Source organism: Sus scrofa, chromosome 7 (assembly GCF_000003025.6).
Source record: "Sus scrofa isolate TJ Tabasco breed Duroc chromosome 7, Sscrofa11.1, whole genome shotgun sequence".
Classification (NCBI taxonomy): domain Eukaryota; kingdom Metazoa; phylum Chordata; class Mammalia; order Artiodactyla; family Suidae; genus Sus; species Sus scrofa.
Genome location: NC_010449.5, coordinates 17,272,651 through 17,297,368, shown reverse-complemented (window position 1 = coordinate 17,297,368; position 24,718 = coordinate 17,272,651). Strand labels below are relative to the sequence as shown.

Here is a 24,718-nt window from a genome sequence, read left to right as displayed (position 1 = left end):
TGCTAACCTGCAAGTCAGGAAAAGACAGTTTCAGGGCATGGCTTTGCTTGAACTAATCACTAGGCTCCAATTTTCTCACCAATAAAATGAGGAGGTTGGGCTTGAGTGTCTTTCAACTCTGAAATTTGCTTTATTTTTATCCTCACACTAATAAGGGGAGCAAGGTCAAAGGATGGCCCTGAGAAAAGTTAGGGGAGTTAGATGAAGACACAGAACCCCTTAAGGTCAGATCTGGGATGTCAGCACTGCATTCTTTCTGCTGCCACAGGCTGCTCAGGAAGCTGACCACAGCTGCCTTCTGAACAGGAGACACGCTCATCATCTGCAAGACTGCTGGTTTCTGCTTGAACGAGGCAACAAAACAAACCAAACAAAACAAAATGTCTATGGGCTTGGCTTCATAATGCTACAATGCTTGGAATTTTATTTCTGTATCTAAAATTCCCAGGACAGGAGCTTAGCATAAAAAGGACTTCTCTGAGAAAATAGACTTACTTCATAACTAGTTACATCTCGGTATTTACCTTCCTACGGTATTTAGTAAAGGTAGGCTCAATAACCTGACTATACTAGCATCTTTTCTCTCCAGCCTACTTTTTGTTTGTAAAAAGGTCAGTTGATTAAGAGACTGGAGAGTAGCCACAGGGGATAAAGGAAAGGAGGTTTCCTGCTTACTACTCATTTTAACCGATAGGCTCTGGGTGTCTGGATTTGGAAAGTAGTGCAGTAACACAGGAAGAATATGGACTGATGGATTAGAGCCCTCTGCAATTTAATATGTGCTCTGTTGTTTAACAACTTTGGATTTTGAGGAATTAGATTTCAGTGCCTTCACCTGTAAAACAAGACCTTTTCTTCCCATGGAGGCTGGAACAGAAAAACTGCCTGCTCCCTCAATACTCTATCAGGAACTTTTTCGTATATACAGAAAAGTTGAGAGAATGACACAATCAAAAGCTCTTTCACTCTGCCAAAATTCTGGAATTGGATCTCCATCCCTCTTTTAATCAATCTCTTTTTAATCTACTTCAAAGTTAGTTCCAAATGTCCATACACTTTACCCCTAAACACTTCAGCATGCATGACATACACAAAATCTTCATAATGTTTTATAACACACAGTGAGATACAGAAACCGAAAATGCACCATTCAATAAGCATTGACAAATGCTGGATCTGTTTAACAACAAACCTCCATCAAGGTAAGGACTGCTGCCATCACCCCCACCCCCCAAATTACCCCCATGCCTCTTCCTGATCAATCCCTGCCCCTCTCTCTCCTGTTCTGATTTTTTGTGAATGATCTTTTTCTTTTTTTTTTCCTGATTATTTCCCATATAAATTAGTTTTGCCTGTTTAAAGATTTTATATAAATGGAACCACACAGTAGTTTTGTGTAAGGTTTTTCACAGCATGAAGGTTTTCAGGAATCCATCTATGTTGTTGCATGAATCAGTAGTCAGTTCTTTTTTAAGGCCAAAATGTACTCCACTTAGGAAGCTTGTAATTTATCTACTCCCCTCTAGATGGACACCCAGGCTATTTCCACCTATGGCTATTCTAAACAAAGCTGCCAGAAAAAATACTTGTGCATGTCTTTTTGCAGACCTATATTTCACTCCTTGGAAAATGCCAAGAAGTGAAACTGCTGGCATCAAGGGGTGTATATGTTTAGCTTTATAAGAAATGTCCAGACTGAAAACTTGCTAAATTAATTAGTCCCCATAGTTTTGTAGATTCTTTAGTATGTTCTGTGCCATCAACCATGTCATCTGTAAACAGAGAGCACTTTACTGCTTCCTTTTCAATCTGCATTTCTTTTATTTCTCTCTTCTACAAGCTGAGATCTCCAAAACAACTTCAAGAGGTAAGAGTGGACACCTTACCAGGTGATCAACCTTAAGGGGAAAATATGCACCATTTTACCATTATGTATAATGTTAGTTGTAGATTTTCCATAGATTGACTTGATCAGGTACAAGCTCCCCTCATTCCTACTTCAAGTTCTTATCATAATTAGGTAATGCATTTGTCAAATGATTTTTCTGCATTTACTTGTATTTATCTGTATCACCATATAGTTATTCCCCTCTATTTTGTGGTCTAAATGAATTACATACATTTTCAAATGCTAAACTTGGGCATTTCAGCAATAAAGCCAACTAATTTGTGACAAATCATCATTTTCACACATTGTAGTATTCTATTTCATAGGATTTTATTAAGCACTCCATTTTTAAAAATTTGTTTGGCATCAGAATTAAGATAGTGACATAAAATGTGTTCTCATTCTCTGTTTTCTGAAATACTTTAAGAGTGGTGTTACTGTTTCCTCAATTGTTTGATAGAATTCACCAGTGAAATCACATGGACCACAAGTATCTTTTTAACAGTCACTGTTCAGGCATTGTGTAAGGTAATTTAATTGCATTATTCCTGTTTATAGAAACACTTTAAATAGTATAGTACTTTGTTTTAAATGTGTCAAAACTGAGGGTTAACAGAGATTAAGTAACTTACCCAAAGACATGTAGCTAGTATGTCAGACATAAACACCCGGGTATGATTAGCTTTAAAATTTTTACCTTGCCATAGGAAGTCATGACAGATTTTAAGTTGCACAGATCACTTAAGCTGTGGCAATATATGGTACACACAAAATGAGCTAGGGACTCTGCTGGTCATAATTGCTTTTTCAAGACAAGAAAGAAGTCATTTCTCTAAAATGTATTAAATTCAAAGTCCAATTTCAAGCACGCCACTAATCTAATACTTTTTTCTTTTTTTAGGGCCGCACCTGTGGCATATGGAAGGGGTCAAACCAGACCCATAAAGCTGCCGGCTTAAAGCACAGCCACATGGGATCTGAGCCTCTTGTGCAACCTACACCACAGCTGATGGCAACGCCGGATCCCTAAGCCACTCAGCGAGGGCCAGGAACAAACCTGCATCCTCACGGATACCAGTTGGGTTCGTTACCGCTGTGCCACAACTGGAACTTCCACCACGAATCCCATTCTTGAAAGAAGGCACATTAGATGATGAAGTCAGCTATATTTAATATTAATCATAGATTAAAACATATTCACTCTATCCTATTTTTGTTTTAAATATCTGATTATGCAACTGTGTGTACCTAGAGCCTACAAATATATAAAATAAGCCACTGGCTCAGTTTATTCCTTCACTAGTGGGTCCTCATCATAGAAAAGCCATGAGAAAATTAGGATGCATTAGACAGTAGAGTGCTAATTAGTAAATATAAGAATCTCATTTAAAAATCACACTTATGTAACCAAATTTCTCCCCAAAACTAACATTTCTATTTGATTGGACACTGAAAACAAACACCACAGATCTCTAGGCTCTTTATGATTCCCTGGTAACCCAAAAGAGAGAGATTTGCTTCTCAAAATGGGATATATCACTGCCTAATGAGTTTCCAAGTCCAAAAATAACCACACACACACACACACTCCAATGGTACTGGGCATACAAAATAAACATACATTGCTGTGGATTGATTTTTTTTATGTGAGAAAATACACAGGCACATGATCCCAACATAAATATTCAACTTATTATTTCCTTCATTTAAAGTTACCAAATCAGCAAAAAAAGAACAAGTCAGCTACCCAGTGTTTCTTTTAGCAAGTCAACTTTATCCATTCGATTTTCTCATTCATCTCACACACGTGAATTAAGAAGACTGTAAGTTTCTCAGCACACAGGCCTAGGGAAAAAATTAGGTTAAAAGGGTTCATTTTTGACTATATATCCAGCTGTTTATAGCCTTTCATTTTTTCCATGAACTTAACTGGTATCACTATATGTAAAGTTTCTAACACTTCCAGCTAGGGAATACTTCACAGAAGAAAAATGCTTTCCTTGGAGTTTACAAATGCCATTTGGTCTAATTTTTCAGCAAGGGTTTGTCTAGTTAGATTATGAGATTTTTCCTGGAGAGCAACAGCAAGAGAATGTCTCCCATGCTGTCAGAAAGGGAGAGTTATATTTTTGTTCCTTGGAAGAAACATATAATGTAATGGGCAAAATGTCAAGTGGGTGGGGAGTTATTAGCCCATATAAACCTCCAGAGAGCTCTCTCAGGAAAAGGAATTCTGAATAAGACACTGCACTAGCACATTTGGCTTCAAAACGTCATTCAAGGAGGCAGATAGGGGGCTGGGTTTTACGGGAGCAGGACCCACACCAAATGTTCCTAACCAGACAGCAAGTGATTGTGAGGTTCTGAGGGCTCCCCAAAGTCAGGAGTTATTTAGGAAAACTGGAGTTTTAAACACTGGGAAGATGGACTGCAAAAAAACGAGCTCAGAGCGTCAAGGCAGAATCAATACTGGGACCTTAGGAGCTGGTTCAGAGAGAGAGCTTGCACACAGGAACAAAGGAGAAACACCCTGGATCCTTTCTGCAAGGCTTCCTGCCTGGATTTCTCATCTATCAGATGGGCGTGTCTATGGGAAAAGTCCGAATGGCTTATGAAGCTCAAAGTAAGACGTGGGTCAAGATGCAGTTGCTCTACATGAGAACAGCTGAATTGCCAGACAATATTCTATTCATTTATTTAGTACATATTTCCTGAGCAGCTCAACGCCTTAATTTTTTCCTAATGTTGGCCTCTATTTTAGATAAGTCTGATATATATTTTTAAAATCTGTATTTAAAAACTAAGAATGCTGCAGCTGTACACCTTGGCTCGGGAACATCCGCATGTCCTGGGCTCAGCCAAAAACAAACAAGCCAATGCCCACCGTTTCCAGGAGGCTTCACTGGAGGACGGCATTCTACTTCACAGGCAACGCATTTAAGGAGAGTTGATTTGCAAAATGTTTTCTCAGGGATCCCTTCATCATGCATGTGGAGCTTTACGCAGCGTGGTGATTAAGAACAGGAACTGGGAAGGCAGGCTGCATGGGCTCAAATGCCAGCTTCACCACTTTTAAGCTGGGTGACCTTGGGCAAGTTATGAAACCTTTTTGGAATCAGTTATTCTCCACTCTGCAACGGAGGAGAGAGCAATACCTACCTCACGTGGGTGTTCTGAAAGTGATTACACAGAAAGCATTGTCAAATCATGCCCAGCCGGAGGAGGTGATAGCAAAGAGTCAGCTGTTGATGCCGTTATACTCCGAGAACATACATACTGTGAAAAGACCATTTCTTTTTCTTCTCACTAGATTAAAAAATGTTCCATTTCAAAACATTCCAAAAACCAGGTGGTCCTGTCTATCTCACTATCTGCCAAACTCCTTCCTTAAAGAAACTGAAGTTATGTGGCTCGAAGTCAAATTTAATGATTGAGACTGCATCTACAAATCCACCAAGACTTGGGAAAGGAATAGCCCTTTAATAATTCATAGTTACTATTTCAAATGCCTGTTTGGGTCTGGAAGTAACCAAATGAGCAAGTTCTAACTACTCACACGTACACCTCAATAACAACCAAGCCTCATCCCCTGACAGAATCAGATGGGGTTACGGAAACTCAGACCACTCTCACCTTCCCATCCCTCACCTCCACCTGCATCAGATGCCACGGCCACTGTTCTCTGTGCAGATCCCTGGGCACACCACTGGGCACTCCCAAGATGGCACGGGAACCCCAAAGTGATAGAGCCACAACAGTGGCCTCTGGCAAAGGACACTGCTTTTCCTGGTGCCCAAGGCCATGAGGGGAGCCTGTCATGATGCTTCAAGTTCCTGTCACAGAAACTGCCAACAGCTCTCTAGATTTTTATTGACAGGCTTTCTGCTGTTTTCCACAAACTCCCAAATCCCATTAAAAACAATTGTACACCTTGGCCGGGAAAGTCCTCATGCCTGGGGCTCAGCCAAAAACAAACAAGCCAAACAGACAAACAAACTTTACATTTAAGGTGTTTTTATAGTTTGTAGAAACCTTGTTTCTTATGCAAATTCCAGATAACTGTGTCATGGGGGAGGGGACCAAATATAAGTAAATGTGCACATATTTGACTACGCAGAATGACTGCTCATACACTGTACATATAGGCGGGGCCTTTACCAGCCTCCACCTCTGAGTTCTGTTTGAAATAGCTGACAAAGGACATAGAAGATTCTCTGCAAAGTGGGAGAAGGTGTGGTTCATGCGCAGTCTTCAAGTCTTCCCAAATGACTTGGGAATCCATTGTTGGGCTGGTGGGGGCGGGGGTGGCCAAAAAGTTGACTTTTGGCTATTTTTATGTTCATAACCAGTTATCTACAAGCATATGAAAAACTTAAATGGAAAAAGTAAGATTTAAGAAGAGAGAAATACACTGAATTTTAGAAGTCCTCCTTATATTACTCTTTGCTTTTCAGCATTGTTGATTATCCTAAGGACAGCAAGAAGGACTTAGATCCCATCATTTCCCATCATTTCTCAAGTGGTCAAGATCAATAATCTTCCAAAGAAAAAGCAAACACTTTCATAGATAAGCTTAATTATAAGGAGGTTTTCAGGGTCGGTAGTGCTTTGCTAGAAGGACATTTAGCAGCAGAAAAGGCTGAGCTCTAAAGCTTCTCCATGGAGTTCCTGTGGTGACTCAGTGGTAATGTACACGACCAGTATCTGTGCAGACTGGAGTTCAATCCCTGGTCCCCCTCAGTGGGTTAAGGATCTGGTGTTGCTGTGAGCTGCAGTGCAAGTCACAGATGAGGCTTGGATCCCAGGTTGCTGTGGCTATGGTTGTGGCCCGCAGCTGCAGCTCCAACTTGACCCCTAGCCTGGGAACTTCCATGTGCCTGGGAGCAGCCCTAAAAAGACAAAAAAATAAAAATAAAAAAATAAAAAATAAACCTCCAACACCTACAGACCTACACTGTCCAATATGGCCACCACCAGCCACACGTGGCTTTGGAGTGTTTTGCATGTGACTTGTCCAAACTGTAAAACATACTAGAAGTTAAAGGTTTTGTATGAAATAAAGAATGTGAAGTATCTGTTAATTTTATACTGATGACATATTAAAGTGATCATACTTTGGATACCTGGGTTTAAATAAAATACGAATATTAATTTCATTTGTTTCTCATTACATTTTTTTATGTGGCTGCTAGAAATTTTAATCTTCTCGATGCAGTTTGCATTTGAGGTCCACATTACTTTTCTTTGGACAGAACTAGGTTGAATCGACGAGAAGAGAGAAGAGGGGAGGAAGATCTCAGAGCCAGCAGGGCTCAGAATAATTAGCACAAGGAATTACTATAGAACAGTCCCAGCTAGCCCATTCCTCAAAATGATAGAGAAACCTTGCCACTGAGAACCTATGTACCTCTGGCTTTTAGTAGACACGCCTTTTTAAAATCCATCAACATGTATTAAGTTATATCTATGGCTTTGAAGGAATAAGAAATGACATAGGTAGATAGGGGATATGCACAAAAATTATCAACTGATGATCGCCTATATTGGGTGTGGTACAGGAGGTAAAACAATCACTACCATCTCACACTCACAATTCAAAACCCCTAGGCAAATGTACTCCAGTGGTTGGACTTACTGAAAAGGAAGCAAAATCCAGCTGCCACCTGTTTTTGGTTTTTTTTAAATAAAGTTTTACTGGAACATGGCCATGGCCATTCATTTACGTATTGCTCATGGCGCCTTTTGCATAAGAAGAAGAAAAAATAAAGTTGTCCATGATCAACACTACCTATCTTGAAGAGAATAAAAGCAGAGTCCTCTACACACCCATGAATTCGCAGCAATCAGCTTCCTGATCTTGCTGTTCCTAGAATATACAAAATAAGCTCTAACATCAAAGCCTTTGCCACCACGGCTCCCCCTGCCTAAGGGCCTCGGATTCTACAGATCCACAGTCCCCTCCCTCACCTCCCTCAGGTCTTGGGCATATGTCAGTGACTGCTAGATAGAAAAGAGCTGCTTCCTTCCCTTTCCTGCTATATTTTTCTGCCCAGTACTTACCATGAACTGACCCACTGTATATTTCACTTCTATGTTTACTGTTTTTCTTTCGACTGGAAAGCTGCTCAAGAGGTCATGTGTTTGTTTTTTTTCTTTTTTTACTACTATACCCTTAGCATTTAGAATGGTGTCTGGGCCATATATACATAAAAGAGTGACCAGAGAGTTCACTATTATTGTTAACTGTATATGAGACAATGAAACGTGGGCAAGATGCATTTCCTGCCCTAAGTAGTAAGAAATATCATCAAATGATTTAAAAACATAGGCATGAACATAAAGGAATAGACAAATGGAAATAACTCTGTATCTCTCCCTCCTTCCTGCCACCCTTTATTCCTACTCTTACACATCCAGCCATCAGTTTAACCATCCACCTACCTGGTAGCAGAAACACCTGTAATACGAGGGGAAGTATGATGACCTGAGGAAATTAGCTATAGCTATGATCATCACCACAATGCTTTTTGTAGGGGGTACAACACAGGGACGAACCGTCATCCATGCTGGGATATCGGAGGAGGGTGCTTCAGAATTTATGGTTGCCTAGACCACTGGTTTTCAAACTTTATTTAGCACATTTTTTCTTCTAAAAGGATTTTTATGGAACACCAATGTTCATGGTCAAAGTCTTCTCTTTCCGAGAAGCCCAGAGCGATGTTACTTTCCCCTTCTCTAACCTCTATCCTTCACGGTATCAGGGGCATCTTCGTGCTTGAGATTATTTAAAACACAGTTTGAAAGGGACCTACTTCTAGAAATGGGACCTCAGAGTTTTCAACAATTTTATTGTTTCAAAAACCTATAAAAAGTTAGAAAGAATTAGCAAACAAGAATTGGGAACCCGGCTTGGTAGAATTAGAAGTCTGTGTCCCATCACAGACATCACAGGTGACGTGACAGAATCACACACTAATAAACAGACAACCACTCCCAGTTGCACTCCTGGCCTCACCTTAGCCATTTTTTTCTTTTTTTTTTTTTTAATTAAATGGCAGCCAAGGGAAATGAAAATGTAGACACCAGCAGCAGTAACCTGATAAAGATCCAGATACCAGTGCTGCTGACAGAGCAGAGAGAGCGCCAGGCATGAAATGAGCTCTCCATTCAGTTCTGACTGTGATGAAGTCTCCCAGAACAATCCTTAGACCAGCCTCCTTCCCCTTCTTCTCTCTGCATTGCTAATATTTAGACATGTGCTTCTGCGAGGACAGAGAGGTGCACTTCTCCGTTCAAGAGCTTAGTTCCTCATCATCAGCTGAGCCCACTTGAAAAGCAAAGCGATAAATCACTGTCCTCTATTACCATCAATCAGGGGAAAAAGCAATCATCTAATTTATCAACATCATCCTACAAATACTGTGACATAAAGTGACATGTAGAACAGGAACACGTTTACACAAAGTTTGGGGATCCTAGCGTGTACTGATTGCTTTAATCAAAGAAATTCAAAGACATACTGATATAGATTTGCCACATTTATATCACACCTGAATAATTCCTCTCTTTAAAAAAATTCAAACTGAATTAAACTTGTCTCCATGGATGTTATCGTCTATCCCACATGTCCTTTTGCCAGATGGTGCTCTAAGTACCAAGAGCCTCGTATCCAAGACTATACACCTTCATCCTGAGCTTTCACCATCACCACAGTATTTAAACGTTAAAATAGCTATAAGGTTAAGGTAATTTTACTGTGATAAATAGAGACAACTTTTTTTTTTTTTTTGGACTGCGCCCACAGCACATGGACGTTCCCAAGCCAAGGATCGAATCCAAGCCTCAGCTGTACCTAAGCCACAGCTGTAGCAATGCTGGATCCTTAACCCACTGTGCCACAGTGGGACCTCCTAGAGAAAGCTATTTTTTAATCTCTTACATGTGACACTTGGTATGATAAAAATGTAAATACTGTAATGTAAAGTGCAGTTACCAAAACTCAACAAGAGAGTAGTGAACCTACATCTACAGGGGCAGCCTGGTTTCTCATCCTCAAAGTCCTATTCAAATAGCTTTACTCTAAACATCAGAGAATATGCATTTTTATTTTCAGAATTAAGTGCATCCAAGAAATAAAACTTTTCATTGATGGGAAACTGACAAACGTACTGCCTAAAACCACATGGTACCGTATTTCCAACTGAGTTTTCTTGATCCAAAATATCCTGACAGCCAAATTTCAAAACTAAAAAACAATTTTAGGGATGGAAACTTAGATATAGTAAATAGAGCTAGTTATTATTCTCCTTGAATGAACTGGTTAGACTTTGTGTATTTTTGTAGAAGTAACCCCGTGACAAGCTCATTCAATTAAGTTCCTCTCTGCTGCCAGGTTAAGAACCCAAGTCTTCAAACAAGGTTCTTCCCCTCCACATCAAGAGAGATTTTAAACAAGTCATGAAAATTAATGCTCAGGAAAAAGCTCAAGAGTATCAACAAATGTCCACTGCTCTCCAAATCCTAACTCAACAGAAGCCACCTTTACCTGTCCTGCCATCTAAGAACAGGAGACCTTATTGTCATTAATTAACATTGCCCCTAACCAATAATACATGTAACATACAGGAAATAACCCCACATCGTCATAGTACTGAGTAGAAGATGTGCAGCAAATATCCAGACACAAGTTTGACTGGATACTATTCATCTCATATCAATAGCAGTGGTGAGTAAGACTAAAGAAGATGAAGATGGAGAGAGAAGGTGAGGTACCAGAGAAAAAGAAAATATTTTTTTGTATACAGGTAGACTATGATTTATGCATAAATGTTAATGAATGATAAAATGTAGCATAATAGCAATTAAGTAATTCAGCTAGACAGTAAAATGCCAACTTGCATGCATAATAAGTTACTCGGTTTTTTAAAAATATTCCAATACCGGAGTTCCCGTCGTGGCGCAGTGGTTAACGAATCCGACTAAGAACCATGAGGTTGCGGGTTCGATCCCTGCCCTTGCTCAGTAGGTTAACGATCTGGCATTGCCGTGAACTGTGGTGTAGGTCGCAGATGCGGCTCGGATCCCACGTTGCTGTGGCTCTGGTGTAGGCCGGTGGCTACGGCTCCGGTTCGACCCCTAGCCTGGGAACGTCCATATGCCGAGGGAGCGGCCCAAGAAATGGCAAAAAGACAAAAAAAAAAAAAAAAAAAATTCCAATACCCATTGCTAGTTTCAGTAAATTTGCTCTTATGATAGATCAAATAGAGATATGACAGAGATAGTGCAGATGTTCCTATAAACAGGAATATGAAAATGCCTATCAAAAGCAGTAATCCCAATCTAACAATACGACTTTCTGTATCTCTCAATTATCTCTCCGATGTATTTTTTTTAAAATGTGAAACAGAGAAAAAGGCTGTTTGTGCAAAAGTGTTCATCTTAAGTTTTAAAAAAACAAACTTTTCTGGCTTGAAAATTCCATACAGGAAAATTCAGCATGTTTTTTTATCCTCAAGATGCTCAGCTTTTTGTCTTTTCTTTCAACTGGACCATAAATTCCTTGAGGGCAGCAATTGCATCTTGTATCTCTCATCCCGTATAGTGCTGTTTAGTACTCATTACTAGCCAAGTAAAAGTCAAATCATACGGCCAGTGAGCAACTGGTGATACGTTTTCTTCTTAAGTGGTCGGATTATGAAACAGAAGGGTAATTCTACATGTCTCTCCAAATACCCATAGGGGACTCTGACTTCGTAATGTAGATCTTTACAGCAGATGAACTCCTGGCAAAATGCTAAATGCTTTACACACCACTATTGTAATGAATTTCAAAATACATGTCAAAAAAAAAATAAAAGAGGTTAAAAATTTGATAGCTAAAAATCACTAAAGGAAAAGCATTACAAGATGAAGTCAAAATCTCCCACAACATAAGGACAAAGACAGAAAGATGGAAAATGGGAAGGAAAGCCAAGGGATGTAGAGGATCAAATCAGAGGACCCAACATCTGACTGACAGGAATTCCATTAAGAAAGAACAGAGAAAGCCTAAGGAAAACACATCAAAATAATAAAAGAAAATGGCCCGGAGCCAACTGGAGATGTAGTTTCCAGATTACTTCAAGTACCACTCCGTTAATAAGACCCGAACATCATTACAAAATTTGAGGACCACACTTAAGAGAGAGCCCAAAAGTTTCATGAAAGAAAAACAACACTGAATCTAGAAAGAAAATTCCATTTTTTAAAAAGGCTTCTATGTTCTTCTCCCAGGAAAAATAAAAGCAGAGATCCAACACTTCAGGGTTAAGAGACTATATATGAAGGTTAGAGGCCACGTTTGAAGAAAATGAATGTTGTACAGCGTCAATGAATTGATACAAATAAATAAGGAATCTTCATCTCATCCCGTCCACAGAGAGGCCCAAGAATCATGAAATTGGAAAAGAACGTAATCAGACCATCTTACTCGGTCCCTTAGTGGACATTATTTGCATAGATAGAGCATAAACGCTGATGATTTTCAATTTGTAAGTATCCACCTAAATATGCAACACAGGAGACTCTGTAATAGTTACAGAACAGAATTGTCAACTTTAGCAATTAGAAAATAAATGCAGCTTAAACATTTCGGAAAGCAGGATATAAAGAGCTGGGGTAAAAGATAAGGTGCCTGTATATTTTTCTCATGGAGTGGATTTTTTTCAATATGCTACTGTAAAGTCACCCAAAGAAACCAGAAGCAGAGTTGTATTTTTTTTTTGAAGTGATACACAAATTAAAAAATGTATATTAAGGAAGATTATAGGACACAGAGATGTATGTCGAATGAAAATGGTGATGGGATTGGGCTTTATGTTCTTTGTTTCACATGCGGTTCCAACCACTGTATTAGTAGTTGGGAGTTAAAAATCAAGCAAAAAGAAAACACATGCTCTATATTAGTCTGCTTGCTAGAAGGCATTTTTAAAAAACACACGAAATACCACTTTCTGTGGTAGGAGACAGAAACTGTGGTAGTTAATTTACAAGCCAGATAATACCATTTTCATCCTAATAGAATATCCCACAAGTGCTTTCAGGGGATCGTGAAGGCCCATTTTGACATGAGTTCATCTTCAGAGTGCCTCTGCACTCCCCATGTACCTTCTCATTTCCAAGGAATAGGACACTAATGCAATGACTCTGCGCCAGAGTCCTCTTCAAAATGCTGGCTTTGATGGAAATGGAACAGTTTTCTCTTAGTATCCTCTGGTTACCTGAAAGAGCTGGTATCCCCCTATTTTTTTTCCCCCAAACTCTTGTTCTTGACTATAAAAGTCTTCCTTTATTTCCATCTACTTATATATTTGAAGCACTTTTCTTCCAAAGACTCAGGCTGCTTTAAACATATCATTTTGGCTGTCTTTGTGTGAAGAACTCATTTTACAACTCCATGAAGACTGCAAAGGTAAGCACCATTAATCCAATTCTTAAGTGGATAAACACTACGAGAAGTTAAATAGTGACAATAGTGACATAGTGACGCTAGCGTCTTTAAGCAGGACCAAAATCCTATCTTCTAATTTCTAGATAACGTTGCTATCTCATCGCATTTGAATGATATTAGTTTAGAGGTTCACAAATTCAGACCAAAACCGTTTCCACAAACATGACCATGGTGGACTTCTAGGCTTTAGCTAGCTTAATTCGACCTATTTGAAAAACTGAAAAACTTCAGATTCAAATTTATATATTTAACTTCCTCTAGGTTTCTCTGAAAAGAAAACTGGGTATTTTTCCATTAACATTTGAAGTGAAGTAGCTTTTGCATTCATACTGAAAAGAAAATTAAAAGAGGGGGAAGCAGGATCAGAGCAATTATCATACTATTTCTCAAAAGGCTTTTCCATAAATGTTCTGAGTGTATCATGAGCTCATTAACACATGAGGAAAGTAAACTTACACAGGGTCAGGAAAAGAGGAAATTTTAGTCGTAAAAGTACAAGTAATTGAAAATAACTGCATATTCAAGTTTCAGCGCTTACACTGAGGTTCTAATATTGAGTATTTGCCCTTCTCGAGATTCTGATGGTTACAAAAAAACATCAAGGGAAAACAACAAAACCCAAATGGATGATGGGTTTTTCCTTTAGGGGAGAAGTTTATTGTAAACAGAAGTGGTGGTTGGGAAGAACAAAAGGGGGGGCTGAGAAAGTGCCTGGAAGGAGGCTCTCCTGCTAACTATGCATGAAGTCATCTCGAGTGGTTGCACTGGCTGTCCCCAGCCTTGAAAGAATCCTGAGTGCCTGGAGGAGTGGGTCTTCCCACTGGAAGAGCCAACCCACCCAAGTAGAAAGTGCAGCCTGGGAACTAGCCCCAGGAGAAGTGGGCCTGCTTACACTTCCTACCAGCAAGCAGGCAGGAAGCACTGTCAGCCTGACAAAGAGGCAAGCAGAAGCCAAGGCTAAAAGTAGACTGCATTTCTGAGGTTCTAACATTGAAAGAACGGAAACCATATGGGAATTTATTATTCAACTGAAGCCTTCAGGTGGCTTTAAATTAAAAGGAATATCGTCAACCACATCCCTAGGCCTTTTTCTTCCCTTTCTCTACCCCCTCCTCTTCTTTTCAAATTTTACAAGCCCTGTGATTTAGCAGTGGAAATTCCCTAAATATAAATGAAGCATTATGTCCACCCAAGAAATTCTTTCTGGTATTCAGCCAGTAGTTTGGCATTAAAAGCTCTCATGTGAGTCTTGGGAGGATAACTTTGTGTGTGTGTGTGCGTGTGTATACACACTCTCATTTTTCCTTCTTTAGAATTATTCTGCATTATGTAAAGATGCTTGTTGAGAGGTCTACATGTAGCATCAGAAGGGATGCATGCTCCCTGAAGAAATGCAACAACGACATAGAAATGCAGGCCAATCCTCCAAGAGTATAAACTGGCCACACGGTTTTCTCTAACAGTAGCTATCGTGCTTACAGATGTCCTACCACTGCCATCTCACAACTGAGAACATCCCTCCATAACTCAAACATCAACTCTAAAGAGAGAGTAATGATGAGTGCCATCAACAGGGCATGCTGACAACACTGCGGCAACTCAGTACCCCGAATCCTGACTCCGAATAACCGAAGCTTGCTTCGTGCTCAAGCTCCAAGTCTGACCTAGGTCAGAGGGTCTTTCCATCAGGCCTCCTTCAAGACTGGACTGCGAAGGTTACCACTAAGGCAGGTGGAAGGGGATGAAACTGAATCCGGAGGTGACTATTCAACACCATCTGGGAAGTATGAGATGTGACCTCGGCTCACATTTCCTTGGCAAAGGCCAGTCACCTGGTCATGCTTAACCTCAGAAGAAGCAAGAAAGTGCAACTGCAGTAAATGTCCCAAAAAGAGGGCCACGGACACATGTGTGAGCATCTGTGATGATGGCAGCTTGTCTATTAAAAGAATATACAACCTTCTAGAGCCCATAAAACTTATCACTTGATACGTGACATAGATCATAGATCCCATCTTATGTTTACTTCTATTCCCGGTCCCCGAGGAACAGAATGAGAGAGATAGACAAGACGGACAGACAGACAGAGACAGAGAGACTGAACAATGTAGCTATGATAGTTTCTACTCCTTTGGACCCTTATGTCAATTTGGCAGGTTAAGTAAAACATTTCTTTCTACTGTTCATAACAAAGATAATAAAATAAATGATTGATGCTATGTATATTCTTCGAGTGCTTCCTGGATTCTCTGTAGGACAGGACAGGGTGCTCAGTCTCCAGTAAGACGGTTAAAGACAGCAGTTCACAAAGATATATGGAAGGAAATTCCTTGCTAGTCATTTAAAGAGGGCCAAGTGAATATTTCACTCACCTGCCCTTCATGCGCATGTAAATATTCTCCCTGAAACACTGAGAGACAGAGTATTCAGGACAAACTATTTTAATATAAATATGTCTCTCTTCACTTAGAACATACAGACCAGTAAAGGAATGTCTGCATAAATCTTGTTTTCCCAAGAAACAGTCCCAAAAAATGTGTTATCGCAGAGAGAAGCTGAAGGTCAAATGGGAAGGAATACATTGAAGAGGAACCTTATTTTCTCTAGTTCAGAAATACATTCCTTCTCTAGTACATGAACCCTGCCCTGCACCCTGAACTTTTAAATAGGGTGGAGTGAAGGAAACGTATTGGAAAGAGACTGGGGAGGCTTTGAGTAATGTTAGAATACTGCTTACTGTTTACTAGATACATGGAGGGAGTTAAATAAAAAATTCATGCCAAACAGTATCGCTACAAGAGACCAGCTGTTCTTATTTATTCCAACAGACATGGTTGCACAGGACTCCAAGCTCTGTTATCCAGGCTCAGTGTAACTACTCCAGCAACAATTGCCAGGGCTTTGAAGTAACTCAGGTCACAGAACAAGGCACTCATTTTACAGAGAAATGCTTAAGACCCTTTTTTTTTTTTTTTCTAAGAAGAACTCTAAATTTTACCTGAAAGCTCTCAAATTTGACCATAAAAAAGTCGCGCCATAATGTAGGCTCAGCTCCTCAATTATGGTCCTTCTCCCCTCATGCCCAAGGCTCACCAGCCACCCTCACCCCCACCTCGTCAAACTCCACGCTCATCTTGGAGGACAGACACCATCCCTTGAAACAGGACCAAAGGTTGATGCTCCCAGCACAGCACTGGCCTTCAGCAGGAAAGCCTGAGTGAAGTCACTCCCTCCTCCCAGAGGGCCTCTGAGTACAGCCAGCTCACTGCAAAATTGGTGAGCCCTCTCATTTCTTCTTCCTTTTTGATCATCGTCAATAAGCAACTATGAGGAAGATGCTCTAAATACTCCTGGCATTTAAGTACTGAAGAGGGCTACGAGTGCAAAAGCAACGACTTTGGTCACGAGTGACCTCTAACGAGGGTGTTCTAAGTGCCAGGCTGCGTGCTAAGAGCTTTATCACCTCATTTAATCCTTAAGACAATGCCATCTATGGATCTCCTTCCAAAAAGTACAATGCGGAGGGGCGGAGCCACTTTATAATGGAAAAGCCTGAAAACATAATCTCAGCCAGGTGATCCAGGTCAACCTCAACAGTAATAAGCCTTGTTAATAGTATATACCCTTGATATAACATGTTGAGGACAATCTTTCAAAAACCCATAACCCAGTTTAATCATGAGAAAAACATCAGACAAATCCCCAATTAGGGACATTCTACAAAATACTGACTTTAACTCTTCAAAACTATCAAGGTCATCAAAAAATGAGTCTAGAAACAGCCATAGTTCAGAGGCATCTAAGTATACAGGACGGACAAATGAAACGTGGTATCCCAGAGTGAGCTCCTGGAAGGGAGGACAGTAGGGGAAATCTAGGGGAATCCAAGTAAACTGTAGAGTTAACAACAAAGCACTGATGTTCGTTCCTTAGTTTTGACAAACATTCCATGGTAAGGTAACATGGTGACAATAAGAGAAACTGGGTGAAGAATATAAGCATACACTCTTCCTAGCTTTGCAACTTTTCTGGGTTAATCTAAAACTATTCTAAAATCAAGTTTAGTTTTAAAACCCTCTGAGGTTGATGCTCTTATCTCCCTTCTAGAGATGAGATATGATAGCTTAAATAGTGCTACAAAGTGACAAGCAACAGAGCAAAAGAACTTGGTCAGATAGGTCTACTCACGTTTAAGCACCAGTGGAATAAGGCTGCAACATAGCCCTTGCATAAGATCTATAAAAACGATTTTATGCCAGATACATGCTGAGAAATTTCAACTAAAGGAATGTATTTCACTTACATTCCTCATTATAATACACTTTTATTTCAGTACACACTTTTAAATAAAGGGGCCATAACATTACTTTCCAAATATTTCATTTTAATTTTCATCACACATTTCACAATGACTCCATCAATGTTCTGAGATGACTACACTTAAACAACATCAGCTGAAGGTTTTTGCCAAAAGCTATTTTTTCTTCTTTTATTGAGGTATAGTTGCCATTTATATTATATAAGTTACGGGTGTACAATATAGTCATTCACCACTTTTAAAGGTTATACTCCATTTATAGTTATGAAATATTGGCTGTATTCCTCATGTTGTACAGTATATGCTTATGACTTATTTTTATTTTTTTAATACATACCTCCTCCTCTTCCAGCTGGTCATCCTCTTCCAACTCCTGCTCCTCTTTGCGGCCCCTCCAGTGAGTGGTCCAGGCTGCGCTCCACCTGCAGCTTAGTCGGGTGGGAGTCACCGCCAGGGCAGGGGCGCGGGCAGGCGGGGCAGCATGACTGTGGCTCCCTCGGCCTTCACAGCGCCCACATCGCCTGTGGTCACCACCGCATGTTGAGAGCCCCTTCAAGCCAGGGTAGAAACCAGGTCGGGTCAGGGAGACCACGGCTGGATAGCGTGGGCGTTCCTCCCACCTGCGTGAGCAGCCAGTGCGCATGCGCGGGAGGCCTGTGGGCAGCTCCCTTGTAGTTTATTAAACCGAAGAGTATCTCTTAATCCCCTTGCCTATACTGCCCCTTCCCACTGGTAACCACTAGTTTTCTATTCCTGTGCGTCTTCTCTGTTACCCTTACTAGTTTGTTGTATATCATAATAGTACTTGCCTTTCTCTGTTTGACTTATTTGACTTAACATAATGCACTTAGTCCATCTATGTCGCTGCAAATGGCAAGATTTCCTTCTTTTTTTATGGTTGGGTAGTATCCCGTTAGTATACCATATCCTCTTTAACAATTCATCTGTTGATGGACACTTAGGTTGCTTCCATATCTTGGCAATTGCAAATAATACTGCTAAAACACCAGGGTGCATTTATCTTTCTGAATCAGTGTTTCTGGGTTTTTTGGATACATACCCGAGTGCAACTGCTGGGTCATATGGTAGTTCTGTTTTCAGTCTGAGAAAACTCCATACTGGTTTCCACAGTGATTGCACCAGTTTCCCTTCAAAAGTGTAGAGTTTCCTTTTCTCCACATCCTGGCCAACATTCATTATTTGTGTTCTTTTTGATGATAGCCATTCTAATAAGTAAGAGATGATATCACATTGTGATTCTGATTTGCATTTCCCTGATGGTTAGCCAATGAGCCTCTTTTCCTGTGCCTACTGGCCATCTGCATTTCCTCTTTGGAAAAACATCTATTCCGTTCCTCTGCCCACTTTTTTACTTTTTTTTGATGTTGAGTTGCATGAGCTGTTTATATATGTTGGATATTAACCCCTTATCAATCATATCATTTGCAAATATTTTCTCCTATTTAATAGGTTGTCCTTATCAAGGATTTCCTTGCCGTGCTCAAGCTTATAAGTTTAATTAGGTGCCATTTGTTTGTGTTTCTACTTCCTTTGCTTTAGGAGACAGGATGCAAAACAATATTGCTGTGATTTATGTCAATGAGGATTCTGCCTATGTTTTCCTCTAGGACATTTAACCTAAGAAGAAAAGCATTTGCGCATGGCTCTCTCACCCCCTAATACCGTATCTTTCACCCACTCTCACATTACCACCCACATCTTCTCCTCTGACACTGGATATTTTGGTGTTGGTGAGCTCAGCCTGTTGCTCTAACAGGATGAGTGGGTTAGAGGCTAGGGCACCCTTCAAAGGGAAGTGACGACGTCAACATAAGGAAAGTTTAGCATACACTTTGGGTTTTTTCAGATCCTGAGAGATGGAAGATCAGCAGTGGCTGCTCCAAAAACCTAAAGAAAACTAAATGACCTCTGAATATAAATTCTTATAGTGTTATCTACTAAGCCAGTGTTTCCCACAGTGTGAAGCCAGCCTCGCTGGGAAAACTCCAACATCCTCCACGAAAAGCTCAGGCAGTCCAAGACATATTCTTTTTTTCCTTGGGATTTGCCAAAATCAGACAGTAGGATTCAACAAATATTTCTAAACACTACTTAATATATTGTTCCCTATGAGAATATATAGTGGAAGTGGTCCAGCAAGTAAGAAAGCAAGCTGCCTTCTGTGTGTGATTAGATTAGCTTGCCTAAGGACATGATTTTCACAATCTTGTTCTATTTACATGTTTGGTTTTGGGGCGGCTTTTTGGGTGTTTTGTTTTGTTTTTTGGTTTCTTTGGTTTTGTTTTTTACAGGCAAGTGACTCCTTAAATTATTGATTTTATCATTCTGGGCTTGTCTTGGAATCACTCTGACTCCACACTCACCCCCACCCTTTACCCTTCAAACTATTCCCAGGCAATTAGTTAAAGACACCGTATCAGTTTTAACAAGAGAAGGGTGGAGAGAAAAAGCAGGAAGTGATGATGACAAATTTTCCCACAGCAGAAGATTAACAAACGGGCGCTGTCTCCTGATTCACTGGACAATGGAAACAGAACGAAATTCAAAGTTTAATGTCTTCCCTTCACCAATGGGAAAAGACATGAACCAAGTTCAAGAAGCCATATCATTCCCCCAGACACACACACGCACATGCAGCAACTTGGCAAACTGGTACTCATCCAAAACAAGCCCTTCTTCTCAAGAATCTTTGCTATTTTTAAAGCTGAACTCATGAAAACTCGTTTCAGTTTGGAGCTTTCGGTGATTGGAGCTGGAATTTCTTAAACTTCTAATCTCATACTAGTATGAGAGGCCACAGTGTTGAAAGGCCACAGAAAAGGTTACACTTCCAGGACCATCATGATGAGAAAGAAACTGGGCATCAGAAGCCGACTGCCCTTTGGGTACATCTTAGGAGTTCAAAGAAGCACGGAAAACCTCTAAATCAGTTTCTCCAAGTCTGCCCGCATCCTGATCCTCCTCCCCTCAGACATCCCTAATCTAAAGCCCTCCTTCCATCCTCCACAGTCTCAGCATTCCAGATCGACTGACACTGAATTCCTCATACCCATCTCCCGCCCTTCAAATCCTGTCCTGATTCCCCAGAGGACACCTGCTGAACATTAAACTGAGATGCAATTTCAAAGCCAAAAACCTACAAAATACAGACAGGTCAGATTTTTCAAAGCACTGGTCAGGGACCTTTTAGTGTTAAAGTTTTCATGAATGGTGTCAAGTCGTTCCCATGAATTTCTTCTCTGCTTTTGGCTGAGGTTGCCAGCTATCCACATGGTAGGAAAGGTTTAACCATGTGAGAATCATAGAGCCGATAAAACATATGTAAAAACGTAAAGCAAAAAGGTCGCTATTTAATCTTAATGTTTACATGTCCGTACTAGAATCTTCGCATTGGTACTATTAACTTTGTCAGTAAAGCCACACATCAGTCAATATATCAAAGAGAACTGATTAAGCCATTTACCATGAGAAAAGCACACAGCAACATGGCAGAGCATTGAACAGTACCTGGCACACATGCACTGTTTAATCAATCAATCAACAGTCTTTGACACAGACAACTGGAGGAAAAGAAAAGCCTTCCCTTCCTGGTCTTCACAAATATTTCTAGATAATTAAAATGCTATTTTCATGATTGCCCTTTGCTGTACTTAATATGTAGGTAATACATATGATATTAGTAAATAGATAAGCAAAATAAAGACATTTAATTATTCTCAAATCACCTAGAGATGATAACATTTAGGTTTATATACAACCTCCCAAACTATTACGATGCCTACCCATTCATGCAAGCATGCAATACAGGTTTGGTTTGGTTTTTTTAAGTAAGATCAGAGAAAAACCTGCAGCATTGTTTGAATGCCTCATTTGGAATTTTACTGTATAGTTCTAACATAATTTATTTGATCACCCTAATATTATTTAGATATCTATAACAAAATACATCAAAAATAAGTTTGTGCTAAAGTATTCTTGCAGTAAAATCTTTTTACACATGTTCTATCATAGTCTTAGGATAGATCTGCCTAGACGTTGTGCCACCAGAACTATGAATAAAAACATTTTCTGACTTTTGAGCTTATATATTGCAAAAGAATCTCCATATAAAAATCCCTCCCCCCACAATATCTGGCTCTTTCCCATATGTGTAGTGACATTATATTTTACAATTATTCTCCAAATTAGCCAGTTTGGTAGTTTAAAAAAAAATGTCTGGCTCTCTTTTCCATTCCTTAGAGAGATGGTGATTGTTCACATATTTGAATATAAACACACATAATATTTTGAAGCACCTCAGTAACACGTTCAAGAAGCTTTGGGGAATGAATAACTATTTAAAAGGTACAAGATATACTGAAGTCCTAGTGTTAAATGTTTCCTTTTTTTTTTTTTCTTTTTTTAAAGATCATGCCAAAGTTTTGTAGACATTTCCTGAAGCTCACTATGTATCAGGATGGTGCAACTTGGGATGAGAAATGTGCCTTTTTAAGATTATCACCTTCTCTTATCATCAGATAGTGAAGAATGTCTTAGATGTGCATATTCTCTCTTTATCTCCTGGCCCACTTGAGTTTTGCTTTAAAATGGCATGTGTGTGCCTACACACACACACACACACACACATCTACACGTGTATGCCCACATCCATATACATACCTATATTTGTTATATATTAATATATGTACACACACAGATATTAGACCTTGCACTTTTCCCCCCGGTCTCAGTACATCAGCTACTGAGATGCCCTGAGCCACACTTCCTCTGCCCTCCGAGCACGACAGGCTTGCCTGGGCTCTGTGAGCAGCGGGCACCGCCCCCCACAGCCACCGTAACTGACATCTGCGGGCAAGACGCCGAGGCGCGCCTCAGTCACGTGCGCCTGCTGGAGAATGCTCACTCACGCACCTGCTTCAACGGTGTGAGTTCAGCCTGTGGGTTTTCCTTGATTGATGTTGGTGTAACTGCTTCACGGTCTCTGTGGGTGAAGGGAAGTGGGCTCTGCTCAAAGCAGTTTGTGGTGCTTCGCACTTCCACTCGATACTAAGCAAAGGACAAGTTACAGAGGTGGGTGCAAGTGCCTGGAGGCTCACCACGCCCTCACTGACAGACCCGAAAGGCAACCCGCCTTAAAATAAAACAGCAGGGAAAAAAAAAAAAAAAAAAAAAAAAGAGGCTTTGAAAACCAGGAAGCATCTGTCTCTTTCAGTCGGAACCAGCCTCCCCCAAGAATCGTGCATACATACACATCCACACGCCAGCCCAATGCCACCCACGTGGGACCATTGATTTCACTACCTCCAGGCTTTCTCAGGTACTTTTCATTTTTCTTGTCTAAGTGAATGTGTTTTCATGGACTCATTCTGACTCACAAAAATAGAAGCAGGGTTGGGGGGGATGCGTTCTTGAGCAAACTTCACAACTTTCAACAAGGGTCAGTCCACGCTAACATGGACATGTAACATATCATGTCTGTGTGCAGAGCTTTTCATGCTTTCACATCCATTTCTTACTTTGAAAACAAAACAAACATGAAACCAGCGAAGGTCAAAAGCTTTGAGGCCTCACAACTAAACCCAGAGGGGTCATCATTATGAATGATGAGACCCCATTGGATCGGCCCCCTCACACTGCTGCACCTTCCGTCTCCTCTACTATGAGATCTGAGGCACCAACTCTAATTTCAGAAAAAAATGCCTGAGAAATATTTCAGAAAATACCTGTGTAGCCTAGCAAAATTCATGCAAAATAATCACCGATTGGATGCCAAAACATTTCTGGCTTAAAACCACTTCCTACACCCAGCTAGGGGACCTATAGAAATTCTAGCAAAAAATGTACTAATTAAAATCAGTTGAACTACGCAAAACTACCCTCTTTGTAGAACTAAAATACTGATGACTTCATATGGATCAACTGCACTGTTTCCCTAGATTTAAACACACCTCACAGTTCCCACTGTGGCACAATGCGTTAAGGATCCAGCCTTGCTGCAGCTGTGGCACAGGTCACAGCGGCGGCTCAGATTCCATCCCTGACCTGGGAACTTCCATATGCCACAGGTGTGGCCCAAAGAAGAAAAATTAAAAAAATAAATAAATAAACATACCACAATGTTTTCAGTGATTTAGACAGAGATTTATAAAGTGTAGAGAATATTCATTTTCTAAATTCTCCCATTGTCTTCCTCTACCTCCTTCCCTCTTTCCCTGAACAATGTCAGATGGAGGCAGGAATGAGAAGGGGCTTGAGTAATCTTCTGGGCCCAGATCTGGGTTTGGGCCTAATTTCAAGGTCCAGAGGTAGACCTACATGTCCATTCAGACAACGTTTAAAAGTAAGGCTCTAAACATTATGCTTTCTTCATTCATGCCTTTTGTTCTGGGACCATCTATCGTAATGATGACATTGACTCATCTAAGATTTAAGACAGGACATGAAAACGTAACTGGTCGTACACAGGACACAGCCTGAATTCTGAACTCTATAGCTGAACTACTGACAAAGTTTTTTATGCAAATTTCCTCCCATGGGTCCTAGACCTGCCTTGACATTTGCTAGCCCCCTAGCTTCCTTCTAAGAAGCTTTTCACTGGAACACAGCAGACTTTTCCAGATACCTTCACAAAGTACACTAAAATTACTGCACTGGTGTCCCTTACCATTTTGAAATCGGAGTATGTGTTTAAGTGAAATATCCACACCTAAAGGAAATCCGTCTCTACAGGAAGTAGAAAAACTGGGGGGGGGGGGAACCTGTACTTGTACACTGCATATATAATAACCAGGAAGCCCACCTAATGTGGCCGTCAAATGCGTGCTGGAAGCTTCTAATAGATCAAAGGTCGGGGGCTAGAGAGAAAAGACACCAACTGAGTGCAATAATGTAGAAAAAGTCCTTTGAAATGTCAAAGAATCAGTGAGCCCAAAGTGCTGATAAACTGTCTTTCCTAGATTACAAGCCTAACAAAGCCTAAAGTCAACTCCCACTTTTAAGAAAC

The 24,718-nt window shown here is 40.3% G+C and overlaps 2 long non-coding RNA genes across 3 annotated transcripts in view; one reads left to right on the top strand and one right to left on the bottom strand.

Annotated features, from left to right (window-relative positions):
• Positions 1-24,718, bottom strand: part of LOC100512907 — a 408,455-nt gene that overhangs the window by 57,544 nt on the left and 326,193 nt on the right. The window lies entirely within an intron of this gene.
• LOC110261655 overlaps positions 1,226-24,718 on the top strand; it is a 43,772-nt gene continuing 20,279 nt past the window's right edge. The window contains exon 1 of the long non-coding RNA XR_002346098.1: positions 1,226-23,032. This is a non-coding gene — a long non-coding RNA (uncharacterized LOC110261655). The remainder of the gene's footprint in view (positions 23,033-24,718) is intronic.